The sequence below is a fragment of the Staurois parvus genome, unplaced genomic scaffold, assembly GCF_062004578.1.
Source record: "Staurois parvus isolate SC_StPar_1 unplaced genomic scaffold, SC_StPar_1.0 ptg000120l, whole genome shotgun sequence".
NCBI lineage: Eukaryota > Metazoa > Chordata > Amphibia > Anura > Ranidae > Staurois > Staurois parvus.
Genome location: NW_028317916.1, coordinates 4522905 through 4542409, shown reverse-complemented (window position 1 = coordinate 4542409; position 19505 = coordinate 4522905). Strand labels below are relative to the sequence as shown.

General features: G+C 45.7%; 1 long non-coding RNA gene across 1 annotated transcript; it reads right to left on the bottom strand.

Annotated features, from left to right (window-relative positions):
• Positions 1-4574: 4574 nt before the first annotated feature.
• LOC149467171 (uncharacterized) lies at positions 4575-5135 on the bottom strand. Its single transcript, XR_016312001.1, has 2 exons — positions 4954-5135; positions 4575-4848 (listed from the first exon to the last, which is right to left on the bottom strand). It is a non-coding gene; the product is annotated as an uncharacterized LOC149467171 (long non-coding RNA).
• Between the last annotated feature and the right edge of the window lie 14370 nt (positions 5136-19505).

Sequence of the window (19505 nt, the reverse complement as noted above, 5' to 3'; positions counted from 1 at the left end):
AGTTCTGGGGAAGAAAACTATCCTATCCAAAAATAGGGGCAGTGTCACATACCTGGTGCAGATCGAAGCTGGAGAGGTGGCTTCTCTTGCACCTTTTGTCCAACACCCCTGGTAGTGATGACAGGGAGTGTGGGCACACAGAGTGGCACAAGGGCCAGTGTAGCAGGTAACGCCAGCTGGGGTTTGCAGGAAGCAGGGGACCGTAGATCACCAGGTAGGAACCAGGAACTGGAACACGGTGACACTTGCTTGGCAGACAGGAGTGTAGCCAGGACACAACCCAAAACCATCAATAGCCGAGCAGCAAGGTACAGGAACATCATTCAGAGATGGAGTCAGGAAATTAGCTGGGATCGATACACATCCGGGCAGCGAGGTACAGGAGTGCAAAACAGGAGCAGAGTCAGAATACAAGCTGAAGTCACAGTAGGCAGGCAGAAATCCAAGAATAGGTCAGGGGCAAGCCAAGTCGTGAACAGGTAAACAGGTATAGCAGGTCAAGGTTCAGGTAAAGCCCAACTCCTCACATTGGTGTCTTTCTTTAGGGGGTAAAATGCAGCTTGCTCTTTTCCCATTTAGTAAGGATGATCTTTTCCTAAAATCAGCCCAGTGCTATTGTACTACAAAGATTTATGCACAAGAAGATCAAAAGTGCTCTGTTTGTTCCTAGTTAAATATCTGTGCTCACATATTGTAGAAAGCCTTTAGCAAATTTTTACACAATTAAATGGACTTTTCTTAACAGTAACATAAATGATTTTTATCTACCATATCATTTTTGTATGGTATCAGAATATAAAGATTTTATATTATACTGTATATCTCCAACACCTCTACAGCATATAATTGTGACTTTAATACTTTATTGGTAAAAATCTAGCAAGATTGCCAGCTGCAAAATATAATTTCTAGTGCAATGCTTTTATGAAAATGAGAAAATAGATCCATTTTTTTTATGTTAATTAGCACTGAAATTCTGCTGAAATGTATTAAACTATAAAAAAACAAAACAACTAGGTGAGTTTAGGATGAAGTGTTGACACTTCATCAACTATAAATGTATTTATTGATTGGATGTACAAGAGTAAACTAATATGAAGATCATACATCTTTTAATAATGAGTAATGTAGAAACACAAGCAACATCATATGCACCAGAGTACTGCCAGAGTAGGCAATAAAGTATCACATATTATATATTTTGTTAGGGGAAGCATGCACAAATGTTTATAAAGGAATTTTGTTTTTATGTGGCAGCTTTGCCTCCATTTAAAAAAATAAGTAAAAAAAACATACAATCATAAACTATACTCTCAGAACCAATGGTGGAATTTCAGAATTCTCAAATGTGAAAACCTCTCTTCTTTATTTCACATAAGAGGCTGAATTCTATAAACCATTATTTCCTTTTACTTGGCAAGTGGAAACCCATTGCCTTAAAATATTTAGACAGTCACACTGATTTCAAACAAATTGCTTCCTTGTAATGTTTCCTTTCTCAGATGTTTAAAGGCTGTAAGAAAAATCTGTGCTAAGAGAAACATTTTCACTGTCTTTGCTGACCTTTCCTTCAAAAAACGACCAGTTAATTTCCTCAATTCTTTGAGTTCCCAACCTGGAACTATTATGCAATCTTAGACTTCTGACTTCACTCTAATGTGCTACATACTTGTTCCAAGTTAGTATTTAAATTACATGTAAAGGCTTTTTTTTGTATTGGATATAATAGAGAGGCGATAGAACCCCTGTCATTTTTTACTGCTGACTGTGTCTAGAGAGATTTAGTCCCTATGTTTGTTCCTGTAACCACTGTTGTTGGAGAACATCCAAAATGTTACATTGTCAAGAGGAAGTATAGAGGAGAAAGTTGCTTTTACTTTCTGTTGTATATACAAGAAATGAAGTGAAGGAAATTCTCCCCAATGGGACACAAATGCCAAAATATAACCTGGAGGGGTTTTAACCATTCCATGATCCATTCAACATTGAAACAGAAGTTCTGACTTCAGATATATTTAAGACAGAGATAGACAGCAAATAGCATTTTAGAATGAGGTTTAAAGCTCACATTATCCCCAAACACAAATCTCTTTTATACAAAACATTTCTGAGCTTAGGTTAACCAGATTTGAAATTATATTTTGAAGCAGATCATGTACTTAGAGTCAGGGGCTCCCAGGCAATAGGGGATCATGGGTCCTCTGTGTCCTTGCCCAAACTCAAAAAAGCCTATGAAAAAGGCACCAGGGGCATCTCATGGGGCCCCCTACTGACCCCAGACCCTCGGGCAGTGCCCAAGTTTCCAAATGGTCAGTCCACCCCTGCTTATAGTACATACATTCAGGTATTCAAAAAAATCTAGGGAACTTGTCTGTTTTGTTTTCCCTCTTGCTTGTTATTCTCTTTATACGTGGTGTACAATTCCTAAAAGATATATCTGCTTCATGAACTCAACTAGGATGCCTATTTGTTACAGTTAGTCTGGTTGAAAAAAGACACAAGGCCATCCAGTTCAACCCACAGAGAAACACACACAAATAGAAAAACTCCATATACACAAACCTATACCCACTGTTGATCCAGAGGAAGGCAAACAAAAAAAACAATAAAGCACAATCTAATTTGCTCCAGCAAGGAAAAAAATCCTTACTGATCCCCTAAAAGGCAATATTCCTTGGAATAACTTTACCTATAAATATTAAAATCCAGTTATCGCAGTGTGTTCACATACAGACGCTTTGAAAAAATCCCATTTCTGTTCTGTGTTCTTCAATGCCAATATTCCCTCCCAGTCTATGTCTTGGAGAACAGCCCTCAGCCTTGGAAACTTTGCTCTCTTAAAGTTATGTGTTTTTATCTTTCCAGTATGTGCTTATTGTTTACAGCTAAATGAAATTGTGTTATGGTCACTGCTAGCCAGATGTTCTTTTTAATTTACATTAGTAATATGCTCTGCATAGTTTGAGACTACCAGGTCCAGCAGAGCATCATTTCTAGTTTGGGTTGTTCTATTATTTCCATTCAGAGCAGGATAACCTTTAAAAAATAGTCTACTAATGCCCATAAGGATTTAAAGAGCTACTAAGGGGAAGTTACTTACTCCCTATACCAAATTCTATGGATAGGTCATCCAATTTCTTAATTCTCTTTTCCATCCCCTCAGATCAATCTTTTGGCATTCTTTCGAATGTCCCTAGCCCTACTATTATTAATCATCATACACCTTTTCACACACCAGGTACTGTCATAGGGAAAGTGATTCACCCCTCCAGTATTGCCTCTGGTCATTGATTGGCCCCTCATAGTGTTGTCAGATGCTTCCCTCCATCACCTCTATGCAGATGTATGTATTTTGAGGTATTATATTTGTTCTATTACCATTTGTTTTGATATGTGTACATTAAGTATAAGTACATAAGATGTTGGTTGTTGTTTTTTTATCAATACAATTTTATATATCTTTTCACATAAAAGTCTTCTTACAGGTCCTGAAGAAGCGATATCATCGTCAAATATGTTAAGCCATTACTATTATTAGAGATGAGTGAATCGAAGTAGGCGAAGTGGAATTCGCTTCGAATATTAGAAAAATTTTGATTCGCGCCGAATCCGAAAATAAGCAGACTTCGGATGCGCGAATCGAAATTTTTCCTAAAATGGCGGCGACATGTGCGGCGACGGAGCGGGGATGTCTGGGAAGGCGCGCAGACAAGGCGCGCTGACCCATAATGCATTCATTCATGACATGTGATCGCATTAGCCAATCAGCAGCCAGCCAGCCAGCACTGTGTAATGGTCGAGCTATAAATGGTGGCCATTTTAGAATTCTCCATTTGCCTCCAGTCATTCAACAGAGGCAGACCTGGCTGTATTCAGGGAGAGAGTTAGGGACACAGAAACGTTACTTAGGGACATAGAAACGTTACTTAGGGCCACAGAATCGTTACTTAGGGCCACAGAAACGTTACTTAGGGCCACAGAAACGTTACTTAGGGCCACAGAATCGTTACTTAGGGCCACAGAAACGTTACTTAGGGCCACAGAAACGTTACTTAGGGCCACAGAATTGTTACTTAGGGACAGACACAGAATTGTTACTGAGGGACACAGAATTGTTACTGAGGGCCACAGAACTGTTACTTAGGGCCACAGAAACGTTACTTAGGGCCACAGAATTGTTACTTAGGGACAGACACAGAATTGTTACTGAGGGACACAGAATTGTTACTGAGGGTCACAGAACTGTTACTTAGGGCCACAGAAATGTTACTTAGGGCCACAGAATTGTTACTTAGGGACAGACACAGAATTGTTACTGAGGGACACAGAATTGTTACTGAGGGCCACAGAACTGTTACTTAGGGCCACAGAAACGTTACTTAGGGACACAGAATTGTTACTCAGGGACAGACACAGAATTGTTACTGAGGGACACAGAATCGTTACTTAGGGCCACAGAAACGTTACTTAGGGCCACAGAAATGTTCTAAACAATATGGTAGTGTGACAAGAACACCCCTACCTAAAAAAAGCAGGTTACTAGATGATCCACGCGGAGTAATATGAATTCAAAAGAATTTTTAACAATACTTTATTTGATCACATAGATCATAGGGAGGTTAAACATAAGCACGGTGTACATATGAAAAAAATAAAATCATGTTAAAAAACACTTAGCGTCTTCAATTTAGGGTCATCTTAGCAAATAGAGCACCATATAAGGCAGAGTTGTGTAATGATGCGATAGTTATCCTGGATTTCCGTGGGTTTCCCACTTAAATTCGAGTAAACCATGTGTTCAACAGATGTGTTCCCCATATATGTCAGGGACCTCCTGGAATGTAAGAGCTGGAACACAAAAATACATAATGTATGTATAGGAATATGAAAACCAATTCACATCCAAAAATCACCAGGCCTCCCTCCACATTAGTCAATGGATACTACTATTACCTTCTCAATAATGAGACTATCATGCCCGCTTCTCAAATGTAGGGACTTCCTGGATAGCCACCCCAAGTAAAACAAGGTCCACAGTACCAAATGATTCTGAGGATATATATAGAGAAAAATGATAAATATATAGATCATAGGCATCAAGTGACCCCGAAAACAAAACACACACAAAATGTGGATATATTACCATCAATAAAGATCAAGAGGACTCCTGTCTACTTGAATTAGGATCAGGTCCTTGATGCTTTTTCAAAGATGCATATGGGGGTGAGGAGCCAGGTAGTCACAGTGCGTGGATTCCAAACACATATATAGTGTGTATGTAGCATATAGCAGGCCGTAGATACCTAAGTTTAATATACCCAATACAGGGTTTCCAAAAATTGCTCAATTTGAGAAGGTTATTGCGGTTTTATAAGGATGTGGCTATGTCACAGCAAAAAATGCCTGAATAGGATAGCGTATATATATATATACATGTAGATTATCCTCCAAAGAGGGTTTCCAAAAAATTCCCCGAGTATACAGGGTAAATTAGGCCCATAAAACATGCCCTATTGAAGAAACGTTACTTAGGGCCACAGAATTGTTACTTAGGGACAGACACAGAATTGTTACTGAGGGACACAGAATTGTTACTGAGAGCCACAGAACTGTTACTTAGGGCCACAGAAACGTTACTTAGGGACACAGAATTGTTACTCAGGGACAGACACAGAATTGTTACTTAGGGACAGACACAGAATTGTTACTGAGGGACACAGAATTGTTACTGAGGGCCACAGAACTGTTACTTAGGGCCACAGAAACGTTACTTAGGGCCACAGAATTGTTACTTAGGGACAGACACAGAATTGTTACTGAGGGACACAGAATTGTTACTGAGGGCCACAGAACTGTTACTTAGGGCCACAGAAACGTTACTTAGGGACACAGAATTGTTACTTAGGGACAGACACAGAATTGTTACTGAGGGACACAGAATTGTTACTGAGGGCCACAGAACTGTTACTTAGGGCCACAGAAACATTACTTAGGGACACAGAATTGTTACTCAGGGACAGACACAGAATTGTTACTTAGGGACAGACACAGAATTGTTACTGAGGGACACAGAATCGTTACTTAGGGCCACAGAAACGTTACTTAGGGCCACAGAAACGTTACTCAGGGCCACAGAATTGTTACTTAGGGACAGACACAGAATTGTTACTGAGGGACACAGATTTGTTACTGAGGGCCACAGAACCGTTACTTAGGGCCACAGAAACGTTACTTAGGGACACAGAATTGTTACTCAGGGACAGACACAGAATTGTTACTGAGGGACACAGAATTGTTACTGAGGGATACAGAATTGTTACTGAGGGACACAGAACCGTTACTTAGGGCCACAGAAACGTTACTTAGGGCCACAGAAACGTTACTTAGGGCTACAGAAACGTTACTTAGGGCCACAGAATCGTTACTTAGGGCCACAGAAACTTTACTTAGGGCCACAGAAACGTTACTTAGTGCCACAGAATTGTTACTTAGGGACAGACACAGAATTGTTACTGAGGGACACAGATTTGTTACTGAGGGCCACAGAACCGTTACTTAGGGCCACAGAAACGTTACTTAGGGACACAGAATTGTTACTCAGGGACAGACAGAACTGTTACTGAGGGACACAGAATTGTTACTGAGGGACACAGAATTGTTACTGAGGGACACAGAATTGTTACTCAGGGACACAGAATTGTTACTGAGGGACACAGAATTGTTACTCAGGGACAGACACAGAATTGTAACTCAGGGACAGACACAGAATTGTTACTGAGGGACACAGAATTGTTACTGAGGGACACAGAATTATTACTCAGTGACAGACACAGAATTGTTACTCAGGGACAGACACAGAATTGTTACTGAGGGACACAGAATTGTTACTGAGGGACACAGAATTGTTACTCAGGGACACAGAATTGTTACTGAGGGACACAGAATTGTTACTGAGGGACACAGACTTGTTACTGAGGGACACAGAATTGTTACTCAGGGACACAGAATTGTTACTGAGGGACACAGAATTGTTACTGAGGGACACAGAATTGTTACTCAGGGACACAGAATTGTTACTGAGGGACACAGAATTGTTACTGAGGGACACAGAATTGTTACTCAGGGACAGACACAGAATTGTTACTCAGGGACAGACACAGAATTGTTACTCAGGGACAGACACAGAATTGTTACTGAGGGACACAGAACCGTTACTTAGGGCCACAGAAACGTTACTTAGGGCTACAGAAACTTTACTTAGGGCCTCAGAATCGTTACTTAGGGCCACAGAAACTTTACTTAGGGCCACAGAAACGTTACTTAGTGCCACAGAATTGTTACTTAGGGACAGACACAGAATTGTAACTCAGGGACAGACACAGAATTGTTACTGAGGGACACAGAATTGTTACTCAGGGACAGACACAGAATTGTAACTCAGGGACAGACACAGAATTGTTACTGAGGGACACAGAATTGTTACTGAGGGACACAGAATTATTACTCAGTGACAGACACAGAATTGTTACTCAGGGACAGACACAGAATTGTTACTGAGGGACACAGAATTGTTACTGAGGGACACAGAATTGTTACTCAGGGACACAGAATTGTTACTGAGGGACACAGAATTGTTACTGAGGGACACAGACTTGTTACTGAGGGACACAGAATTGTTACTCAGGGACACAGAATTGTTACTGAGGGACACAGAATTGTTACTGAGGGACACAGAATTGTTACTCAGGGACACAGAATTGTTACTGAGGGACACAGAATTGTTACTGAGGGACACAGAATTGTTACTCAGGGACAGACACAGAATTGTTACTCAGGGACAGACACAGAATTGTTACTCAGGGACAGACACAGAATTGTTACTGAGGGACACAGAACCGTTACTTAGGGCCACAGAAACGTTACTTAGGGCTACAGAAACTTTACTTAGGGCCTCAGAATCGTTACTTAGGGCCACAGAAACTTTACTTAGGGCCACAGAAACGTTACTTAGTGCCACAGAATTGTTACTTAGGGACAGACACAGAATTGTTACTGAGGGACACAGATTTGTTACTGAGGGCCACAGAACCGTTACTTAGGGCCACAGAAACGTTACTTAGGGACACAGAATTGTTACTCAGGGACAGACAGAACTGTTACTGAGGGACACAGAATTGTTACTGAGGGACACAGAATTGTTACTGAGGGACACAGAATTGTTACTCAGGGACACAGAATTGTTACTGAGGGACACAGAATTGTTACTCAGGGACAGACACAGAATTGTAACTCAGGGACAGACACAGAATTGTTACTGAGGGACACAGAATTGTTACTGAGGGACACAGAATTATTACTCAGTGACAGACACAGAATTGTTACTCAGGGACAGACACAGAATTGTTACTGAGGGACACAGAATTGTTACTGAGGGACACAGAATTGTTACTGAGGGACACAGAATTGTTACTCAGGGACACAGAATTGTTACTGAGGGACACAGACTTGTTACTGAGGGACACAGAATTGTTACTCAGGGACACAGAATTGTTACTGAAGGACACAGAATTGTTACTGAGGGACACAGAATTAATACTCAGGGACACAGAATTGTTACTCAGGGACACAGAATTGTTACTGAGGGACACAGAATTGTTACTGAGGGACACAGAATTGTTACTCAGGGACAGACACAGAATTGTTACTCAGGGACAGACACAGAATTGTTACTCAGGGACAGACACAGAATTGTTACTCAGGGACAGACACAGAATTGTTACTGAGGGACACAGAATTGTTACTGAGGGACACAGAATTGTTACTCAGCGACAGACACAGAATTGTTACTCAGGGACAGACACAGAATTGTTACTGAGGGACACAGAATTGTTACTGAGGGACACAGAATTGTTACTCAGGGACAGACACAGAATTGTTACTCAGGGACAGACACAGAATTGTTACTCAGGGACAGACACAGAATTGTTACTCAGGAACAGACACAGAATTGTTACTGAGGGACACAGAATTGTTACTCAGGGACACAGAATTGTTACTCAGGGACACAGAATTGTTACTGAGGGACACAGAATTGTTACTCAGGGACAGACACAGAATTGTTACTCAGGGACAGACACAGAATTGTTACTCAGGGACAGACACAGAATTGTTACTGAGGGACACAGAATTGTTACTGAGGGACACAGAATTGTTACTCAGCGACAGACACAGAATTGTTACTCAGGGACAGACACAGAATTGTTACTGAGGGACACAGAATTGTTACTGAGGGACACAGAATTGTTACTCAGGGACAGACACAGAATTGTTACTCAGGGACAGACACAGAATTGTTACTCAGGGACAGACACAGAATTGTTACTCAGGGACAGACACAGAATTGTTACTGAGGGACACAGAATTGTTACTGAGGGACACAGAATTGTTACTCAGCGACAGACACAGAATTGTTACTCAGGGACAGACACAGAATTGTTACTGAGGGACACAGAATTGTTACTGAGGGACACAGAATTCTTACTCAGGGACACAGAATTGTTACTGAGGGACACAGAATTGTTACTGAGGGACACAGAATTGTTACTCAGGGACACAGAATTGTTACTCAGGGACAGACACAGAATTGTTACTCAGGGACAGACACAGAATTGTTACTCAGGGACACAGAATTGTTACTGAGGGACACAGAATTGTTACTCAGCGACAGACACAGAATTGTTACTCAGGGACAGACACAGAATTGTTACTGAGGGACACAGAATTGTTACTGAGGGACACAGAATTGTTACTCAGGGACACAGAATTGTTACTGAGGGACACAGAATTGTTACTGAGGGACACAGAATTGTTACTCAGGGACAGACACAGAATTGTTACTCAGGGACACAGAATCGTTTAATTAAAGAGTATGTCAGACAACATGCATAGGAGTGGCAGAGGAGGCAATGTTTTAGGAGCGAGCAGACGTGGCAGCAGAGGAAGGAGTCGAGGCAGCACTATTCGCATCCAGAGGCCAGTGCTCCCGGTGTCATCCAGTGGTCGTGTCTCCACCGACAACCCTGCCGTCATCGATTGGTTGGCTCGGTCGTCTTCCTCTTCCCAGGTCACCTCTGACACCTACAGCCAACGGTCGGTGGGTACGTCAGACACAACCGTTAGTTGGCATGGCCCGGGACCAAGCCCACTGAAATCACGTGTCCTCTACCTGCCCCTGTCCTTTGGTGTTCCCTCACCAAGCGAAGTATCGCATGCTGTGGGCTCAGCCCCACTGTACAGTGAGGAAGAGCTAACAGAGGGCGGTCAGGAACGGGGGGAGACATCCGCCTCTTCAGCAGCCAGGCGAAGAAGTAGTGGCGAGGAGAGTGGCTCGGTAGCCGGTCTAGAGACAGGTCTGTCTCCTGACCCACACGAAGCCGAGGGGGCTAGTAGTGAGGCGGAGACCCTAATTGATGATGATGAGGCTGATCGCACTTGGCAGCCTCGTCGTCATCAGGCTATTGCTTCCGCATCATCAGGAGAAGAGGGTGGCAGCTTGGCAGCGAGCAAAACAGTCGGTGGGTTGCCCAGGAGGCAGCAGGGTCGCAGCAGTGTCAGTGGAGGCAAACGGCCACGGAGTAGAGCACCAGCTCCACTGCAGCCTACCACCACGGCCAGTAGTGGTGCCGGTGTGCACGGAGGAAGCAGCAGTCAGCCAGTGAGGAGTATCGGGGGCAAAGTTTCCTACTCGGCGGTGTGGCAATTTTTTGTCAAGCCGCCCGAGGAAGTAAACGTAGCCGTATGACGACTATGTGGCCAGAAAGTCAAGCGTGGCCAGGGGGCCCATGTTGGGACTACAGCGTTGCGGCAGCATATGCAGCGTCGCCATTTGGTGGCCTGGGAAAACCGTGATAAAGATACGGCGGTTCTGCCCGCCCCAGCCCCCGCTCCATCACCCGCTCCGTTACTTGCTCCGTCACCCGACGTAAATCGCCCTCTATCAGCCAGTCAAGGCTCCAACACCTCTGCTGAGGGGAGTTGTCGCTCGTTGGCATCTTCCGCTCGTTCAGATGCTCCTTCTCCTGCTACTCCTCTTCACGGATTCCGTCAGCAGTCTTTCTTGGAATCCGTTTCCAAGAGACAACAGTTTGCGAGCACGCACCCGACGGTGCAAAAGCTGAACGTCCTCCTGTCCAAGTTGCTGGTGCTGCAGTCCCTCCCTTTCCAAGTGGTGGACTCAGCACCTTTCCGAGAAATGATGGCTTGTGCCGCGCCGCGGTGGAGAGTGCCAAGCCGTCATGTCTTCGCCAAAAAGGCAGTACCAGCCCTGCATTCACATGTAGAAGAGATGGTGGGCCAGTCTTTGAGCATGTCGGTCTCTGCCAAAGTGCACGGCAGCGCCGACGTGTGGAGCTGTAACTACGGTCAGGGACAGTACATGTCATTTACGGCCCACTGGGTGAACGTGGTGCCGTCACAGCTGCACCAGCAACTTGGACAGGTCACGCCACTTTTGCCTCCACATTTGCACGTCCTTGGTCCAGCAAAGATGTCCGCCTCTACCACCTCTTCTTCCGCCGTGTCCTCAGCCGCCACCCCCGTGCCAAGTCCCATTACCCGACCGGAAAATCACATGTGCAGGGTGCAACGGTGTCACGCTGTGCTGCACCTGGTATGCCTTGGCGAACGTAGTCACACAGGGGAGGAACTTCTCAGTGTAATGAACAGAGAAATCGACAGATGGCTGTCTCCGTGCAAACTGAAAATCGGAACCATGTTGACCGACAACGGAAAGAACATGGTGTCTGCTCTGCGTCAAGGAAGGTTGTGCCATGCGCCATGCATGGCTCACGTGTTCAATCTGGTTGTCAAGAGGTTCCTAAAATCCACCATCCCACCGCAAGACATCCTTAAAATGTCACGTAAACTTTGCATGCATTTCAGCCATTCTTACACCGCAAAGCACACCCTCCTTGAGCTGCAGCGGCAGAACGGAATTCCACAGCATCGCCTGATCTGCGACGTTGCAACAAGGTGGAATTCAACCCTACACATGTTAGACCGCCTTTACGAACAGCGAAAGGCCATCACCGATTTCCTGATGTTACAAGCGGATAAAGGTACTCCCCTGTGTAACTTCGATGTCAGCCATTGGCAGCTCATGCGTGACACCTGCCGCTTGCTCAGGCCCTTTGAGGAGGCCACGCTATTCGTGAGTCGGCAGGACTATGGGATGAACGACGTCATTCCTCTGTTGCACATCCTGGAACAAATGCTGTTAACAATGGCTGGTCAGGGTGCGGTAGACGTGGCGCACAGATCTCAACGCCACATGACCCCTGTGGGGGCAGGACAGGAAGAAGAGGAGGAGGTAGAGTAGGACATTTGTGCTCAGGAATTATTGAGTGAAATGGGTGGTTTTTCCACTCAGCGGACAGGAGTGGAGGAGCAGGAGCATCTGGTAGAGGAGGAGGAGGAGGAGACAGAGGACCCAGATGCACCGTGGCAGTATGCTGTGGAGATGGAGGCAGGGAGTCCCTCGCATTCCTTGGCACAAATGGCCCATAGCATGCTCGGTTGCTTGCGTAGCGACAGCCGAATAATAACCATCAGACAGAGGGATGACTTTTGGCTGTCCACCTTGTTGGACCCTCGCTACCGTTCAAAAATGGTGGCCTTTTTCACACCTGCTGAGAGGGAGGCCAAAATAACGTACTATAAAAACCACCTATGTAGTCAGTTGGTCTCTGCCTTTCTGCGCCAACGTCCATCCTCAGACACTGTGGGCCCTGTGCGCTCGCGTTCCGCTGCCATGGCAGCAGGGGAGGGGTGGGGTGGTAGGAGCAGTGGCAGCTCCACCAGCAGCGGCTGCCTCAGTCTGCAGTCGATGATGAGTAGCTTTCTTCACCAGCGCAGTGAGGAAACTACTAACCAGCCGCAGCAGCAGCAGCAGCATCAGCATCAGGTGGACCTGGAGCAGGACCTCAAACAACAGGCTTGGGCCTACTTGGACAGCACCATGCCAACCGAGGTAGACAATCCCCTTGACTACTGGGCAACGAAACTTGACCTTTGGCCACAACTAGCTGAATTTGCCCTTGAAAGGCTGTCATGCCCGGCCAGTAGCGTGGCATCGGAGCGCGTGTTTAGTGCGGCAGGAGGTATTGTAACTCCGCGGAGGACACGACTGTCCACCCAAAGTGTGGAGAGACTCACGTTTGTGAAAATGAATCAGGCGTGGATTAGTCTGGATTTCAAACCACCAGTTCCTGACACAACTGACTAAATCCGCCATGAATCATGCCCCAAACATGTGCCACTTTTAGGTCTCCTCACACTGCTGGTGTGTTCCATTTTTTGTCATAGGGTGCTGGCAGATTACGGGCCTCCCATAGCTGCTGCCAGGCCCCTAATCTGCCATGGGCCCCTGTACCGCCTCCTCATGCTGCTGCCAGGTCCACAGTGTCTCATGCCATGTGCCACTTTCAGGTCTCCTCACACTGCTGGTGTGTTCCATTTTTTGTCATAGGGTGCTGGCAGATTATGGACCTCCTATAGCTGCTGCCAGGCCCCTAATCTGCCATGGGCCCCTATACCGCCTCCTCATGCTGCTGCCAAGTCCAGAGTCTCTCATGGGTCCCTGTACGGCCTCCCATTGCTGCTGTCTCCATCGCCACACTCTGCCATGTGCCACTTTCAGGTCTCCTGACACTGCTGGTGTGTTCCATTTTTTGTCATAGGGTGCTGGCAGATTACGGGCCTCCCATAGCTGCTGCCAGGCCCATAATCTGCCATGGGCCCCTATACCGCCTCCTCATGCTGCTGCCAGGTCCAGAGTCTCTCATGGGTCCCTGTACGGCCTCCCATTGCTGCTGTCTCCATCGCCACACTCTGCCATGTGCCACTTTCAGGTCTCATCACACTGCTGGTGTGTTCCATTTTTTGTCATAGGGTGCTGGCAGATTACGGGCCTCCTATAGCTGCTGCCAGGCCCCTAATCTTCCATGAGCCCCTATACCGCCTCCTCATGCTGCTGCCAAGTCCAGAGTCTCTCATGGGTCCCTGTACGGCCTCCCATTGCTGCTGTCTCCATCGCCACACTCTGCCATGTGCCACTTTCAGGTCTCCTCACACTGCTGGTGTGTTCCATTTTTTGTCATAGGGTGCTGGCAGATTACGGGCCTCCCATAGCTGCTGCCAGGCCCCTAATCTGCCATGGGCCCCTATACCGCCTCCTCATGCTGCTGCCAGGTCCAGAGTCTCTCATGGGTCCCTGTACGGCCTCCCATTGCTGCTGTCTCCATTGCCACACTCTGCCATGTGCCACTTTCAGGTCTCCTCACACTGCTGGTGTGTTCCATTTTTTGTCATAGGGTGCTGGCAGATTACGGGCCTCCTATAGCTGCTGCCAGGCCCCTAATCTGCCATGGGCCCCTATACCGCCTCCTCATGCTGCTGCCAAGTCCAGAGTCTCTCATGGGTGCCTGTACGGCCTCCCATTGCTGCTGTCTCCATCGCCACACTCTGCCATGTGCCACTTTCAGGTCTCCTCACACTGCTGGTGTGTTCCATTTTTTGTCATAGGGTGCTGGCAGATTACGGGCCTCCTATAGCTGCTGCCAGGCCCTTAATCTGCCATGGGCCCCTATACCGCCTCCTCATGCTGCTGCCAAGTCCAGAGTCTCTCATGGGTCCCTGTACGGCCTCCCATTGCTGCTGTCTCCATCGCCACACTCTGCCATGTGCCACTTTCAGGTCTCCTCACACTGCTGGTGTGTTCCATTTTTTGTCATAGGGTGCTGGCAGATTACGGGCCTCCTATAGCTGCTGCCAGGCCCCTAATCTGCCATGGGCCCCTATACCGCCTCCTCATGCTGCTGCCAAGTCCAGAGTCTCTCATGGGTCCCTGTACGGCCTCCCATTGCTGCTGTCTCCATCGCCACACTCTGCCATGTGCCACTTTCAGGTCTCCTCACACTGCTGGTGTGTTCCATTTTTTGTCATAGGGTGCTGGCAGATTACGGGCCTCCCATAGCTGCTGCCAGGCCCCTAATCTGCCATGGGCCCCTGTACCGCCTCCCCATGCTGCTGCCAGGTCCACAGTGTCTCATGCCATGTGCCACTTTCAGGTCTCCTCACACTGCTGGTGTGTTCCATTTTTTGTCATAGGGTGCTGGCAGATTACGGGCCTCCCATTGCTGCTGCCAGGCCCGTAATCTGCCATGGGCCCCCGTACCGACTCCTCATGCTGCTGCCAGGCCCATAATCTGTCATGGGCCCCTGTTGTCGCTTGTTGGCATATTTCGCTCGTTCAGATGCTCCTTCTCCTGCTACTCCTCCTCACGGATTCCGTCAGCAGTCTTTCTTGGAATCCGTTTCCAAGAGACAACAGTTTGCGAGCACGCACCCGACGGTGCAGAAGCTGAACGTCCTCCTGTCCAAGTTGCTGCTGCCAGGCTCGTAATCTGTCACGCGCCCCTGTACCGCCTCCTCATGCTGCTGCCAGGTCCAGAGTGTGTCATGGGCCCCCGTACCGACTCCTCATGCTGCTGCCAGGCCCGTAATCTGTCATGGGCCCCTGTACCGCCTCCTCATGCTGCTGCCAGGTCCAGAGTGTGTCATGGGTCCCTGTACGGCCTCCCATTGCTGCTGCCAGGCCCGTAATCTGCCATGGGCCCCCGTACCAACTCCTCATGCTGCTGCCAGGCCCGTAATCTGTCATGGGCCCCTGTACCACCTCCTCATGCTGCTGCCAGGTCCAGAGTGTGTCATGGGTCCCTGTACGGCCTCCCATTGCTGCTGTCTCCATCGCCACACTCTGCCATGTGCCACTTTCAGGTCTCCTCACACTGCTGGTGGTTTCCATTTTTGTCATAGGGTGCTGTATGGCCTCCCATTGCTGCTGCCTCCACCGCCACACTGTGGCTCCACACTCTGGTTTTGGCCCCGTGACTGCCCAAATGAGTGAAGTGTGCGGTGATTCTAAGATCGACGGCACTCATCTGCATGTCATACTGACTGTCAGTATTATTTCTCTTCCCCAGCAGACTCCAAGGGCATTTAAATTAAAGGTACAGTGTTCTGCACTAATATAAAGGCTCTCTGAAGCCTAGAAACACCCTTTTATAAGTTAAATTCGCAGCGAATATATTCGACTCGAATCAAAATTTTTTCACGAATTCGCCGAATCAGTCGAATCGAATTTTGAATTATTCGCTCATCTCTAACTATTATCATCCAAAGAGTACCCCCTCTTAGTTATTGCCGAGTTGTGGCATATCTTTGCTATTGTTGGAGTTACTAGTAATATATGTATCTGCATTGATTCTATATTGTTGTATGTTCAGGGCTGCTTTTAGAAACCACAGGGCCCCATACAGTCAACCTGGCAGGGCCCCCCCCCAAAAAACAAAGTTTACTATGCTTCAGTTATGAATTAACACAGTAAGTGATCAGTACCAATTACTCACTGTGTTCATTCAGAAAAGAAAGGGCTGGTAAATGTGAAATATTTACTGGACTTTTCCCCCACTCTCCATCATGAAGGATTCTATTGTGTGCTTGCAGCTACTGGTGGGAATCAGAGGAGGGAACCCAGCAGCGCTGCAGGGGTGGAGGCACACAGGGGGGCCTGGGCAGCAGAAGAAGGTGTATGATCCACAGGGAGGGTGATGGGTGCACTGAGGGGGAGGGGCATTGGCAATTACTAGAACCAATCCCCTGTATGGTTCTCTCGGCAGCAGCTGAAAGTCAGCAGGAGGGAGAGGAAAATAATTCAGCTTTCAGCTGCTGCAAAGAGAGTCATACAAAGGATCAATTACAGTAATTGATCCCCGCTATGCTGATCAACCTCCCTGTCCACATCTGATTCACCCAGCTGTCTGGGCCCCCCTGCTGGCCTGGGCCCCATAAAGGAGGACTGGTGGTACCCCCTTATCCACAGCCCTGTGTATGTTACAGGGTCAGAATACATTCTGTAACTATCTTTTATATATGTACTGTATGTACTAATTGTGTTGTGCATGTTCAATAAAGTGTTAAATTTTATGAACCATTGTTTGTAGTGCCTATGAAGTCCATAAAGTTCTTTATTTTCAATTATACTAGTTCTGCTCAGTCTATTTTTTATTTCAGCTTGTTGTACTAATCTTTCCATACTCATTCTAGTCCTTCAGAATCCTCCTTATGTACAGGACCAAAGCCTATCTTCCTTTACCATCTCTTCAGGCAGGTGTCATCTGTCATATTCCACGCTTGTAGAACTTAGGTACCACTGTACAATAAATTATGCTTTATGTTTATGGCGAAAATGTGAATTTTCAAATATTCTTGCAAAGCTAAGTAGCTTCTATTACCCACTGCTAATCTCCTATCTGATGGTATTGCCTCCATAAGTGTTTGTAAGTGTTAATACAAAATACTAAAAGCTTTGGTAATATTCTTTAGATAAACATTTGCCTTTGATTTTTTTTAGCTTATCTTCAGGCCCATCCATGTGCCTTGTTCTAGTCTTATAAGACTTTTTCCTTACGTTTTACTGTCTTTAACATATCAAAGTCACTTCCATATACATGAGGTCCTGTGTTAACCAACTGGACAATGTGTTGTCAACCTCTCTTGTGCTTTTTCTAGTGCGATGTTAAATTTGATGACACTGCACCCTGACTCAGTCCTTTGTCATTCAGTACTGTTTGAGAATGCCCCTTCAATCTATAACTTACAAATTATCTACCAAATAATCATTTGGACTAGTTGTATGAGCTTAGCTTGCAACTCTTGCTCTTTCATGGCTTAAAATATGTTCTAACTCCTAAAATATTTGTTTAAAGTAAATCACCTAAATTAATCTTTTAAATGTACCAATTTTCTCAGATCTGCTTTACATGGAAATATGGTTGTAGTAGACCTATCCACTACTTCAGAGATCTCTAAAGTGTTTTCAGAATGTGATGCCAGACTCATGGTCATAGTCTTGGCTAAAATCCGGCATACCATATTCATAGAAGCAAGTTTTCTAGCTACAAAGTATATTGTCTTTACCCTTTATAAGATTTGGCTACTTATCCTTACAAAATACATGGTGGTTCTGGTTTCCCTTTGTATCCTTACATACTTTAATAAATGGAGCAGATAGTCATATGGTCTCATTGATAATCACATTGTGCCATGGTAATAAATTTTACATTTTGCAAAAACAGAGTCTTCCCATGTCAAACAGTAAATTAACTTAAATCCTACTTGGAAACAGGTGAGAACCACTATGGTAAATCTTCAACCAAGGGGGTATGGGGGCGTAGAGAAATAAAGCGGGCATAAGGGAAAGGGGGGGAAGGGGCTGAGGAAGGTATAGGAAGGCAGAAGGAGCATTGAATGGAATGTGGGACCATGGATAAGCAAGGCACTGAGAGTCAGAAGGGAGCCATGTGACCATGAGGGCATGTAATCTGCATCAATTTTGAGGTGGGAAAGCCATGAGCACCACAGTACTGAAAAATTGTGCATATGGAGGTTTTTTGGGGGCTAGAAGTTTAACCATATCAAATTAGAGGTTTAAGTATAGGATCATGATATGCCACAATCTGGTAATATTCAGCTTAGCTGCCAACAGCAAGTAGACAATTATAGACATGGAGCTGGATGGAAAAGTCTGTATCCCAATGAGCATAATGCAAAAGCAGGGTTAGGATCTACCCATTGGCCTACTATTTCAGACATAAGAACAAAGACTTGGCACCAAAAAGATGTGTGCTAGAGTGCCTTTGTCACCACATTGTCTCCATCATGAGGAACAGCAGTTATGATATATGTGCAAGTTTTAATCTTAACAATGGTGTATTGTCTGTAAGTAAAGTTCCCAGTGGTAGGAGCAATAGGAGGCCCTGTTATTAGCTGCAAATGCTTTTTGCCACATTGGTGCCAAGAAAGTTTCACCCAGCTCCAGTTTCCATTTCTGTACTGATGTAATCTGGGAGTATGCTTGGTCATCATTTAGAATGCAGTAGAAGAGAGAAATACTGTTTTTGGGTTTTTGAGACTTAGAGAAAAATTGAAAACCACAAGATGTTAAGGAGTTCATAGTCAGTAAAGAAGTGGAATGAAGGAAGTGAGGTGTAGGTAAACATGTCTGTAGGTGGTAAATTGTAGGTCATGTACAGGGAGTTTAGGGGTTGAGTCTTTGGTCAAACTAAAGATGAGTGATATTATGAGTTCACAATTGTGTAAATTGAGGTCCGAGATGTATTGATACATAGGTTCAAGGGGTATTGATAGTCTGTGCAAGGGTGTGAAGTTGATGGACATGCAGATAACTTTTTCCAGGTCCTAAATGAAGCCATGTGAGTAGGGTGCGATACAGATGGCAGGGGAGTCTAGCACTAAAAGCCAGGAGAGTCTGTGTGAGTTCAGATGGGCGATAAAGGGTGGTCTCCATAATCGACCAAGTTTTTTGTTCAGCGGAAGGCCCCAATAATATATTTGGACTAATAATGTCATGTAATAACAAGATTGGA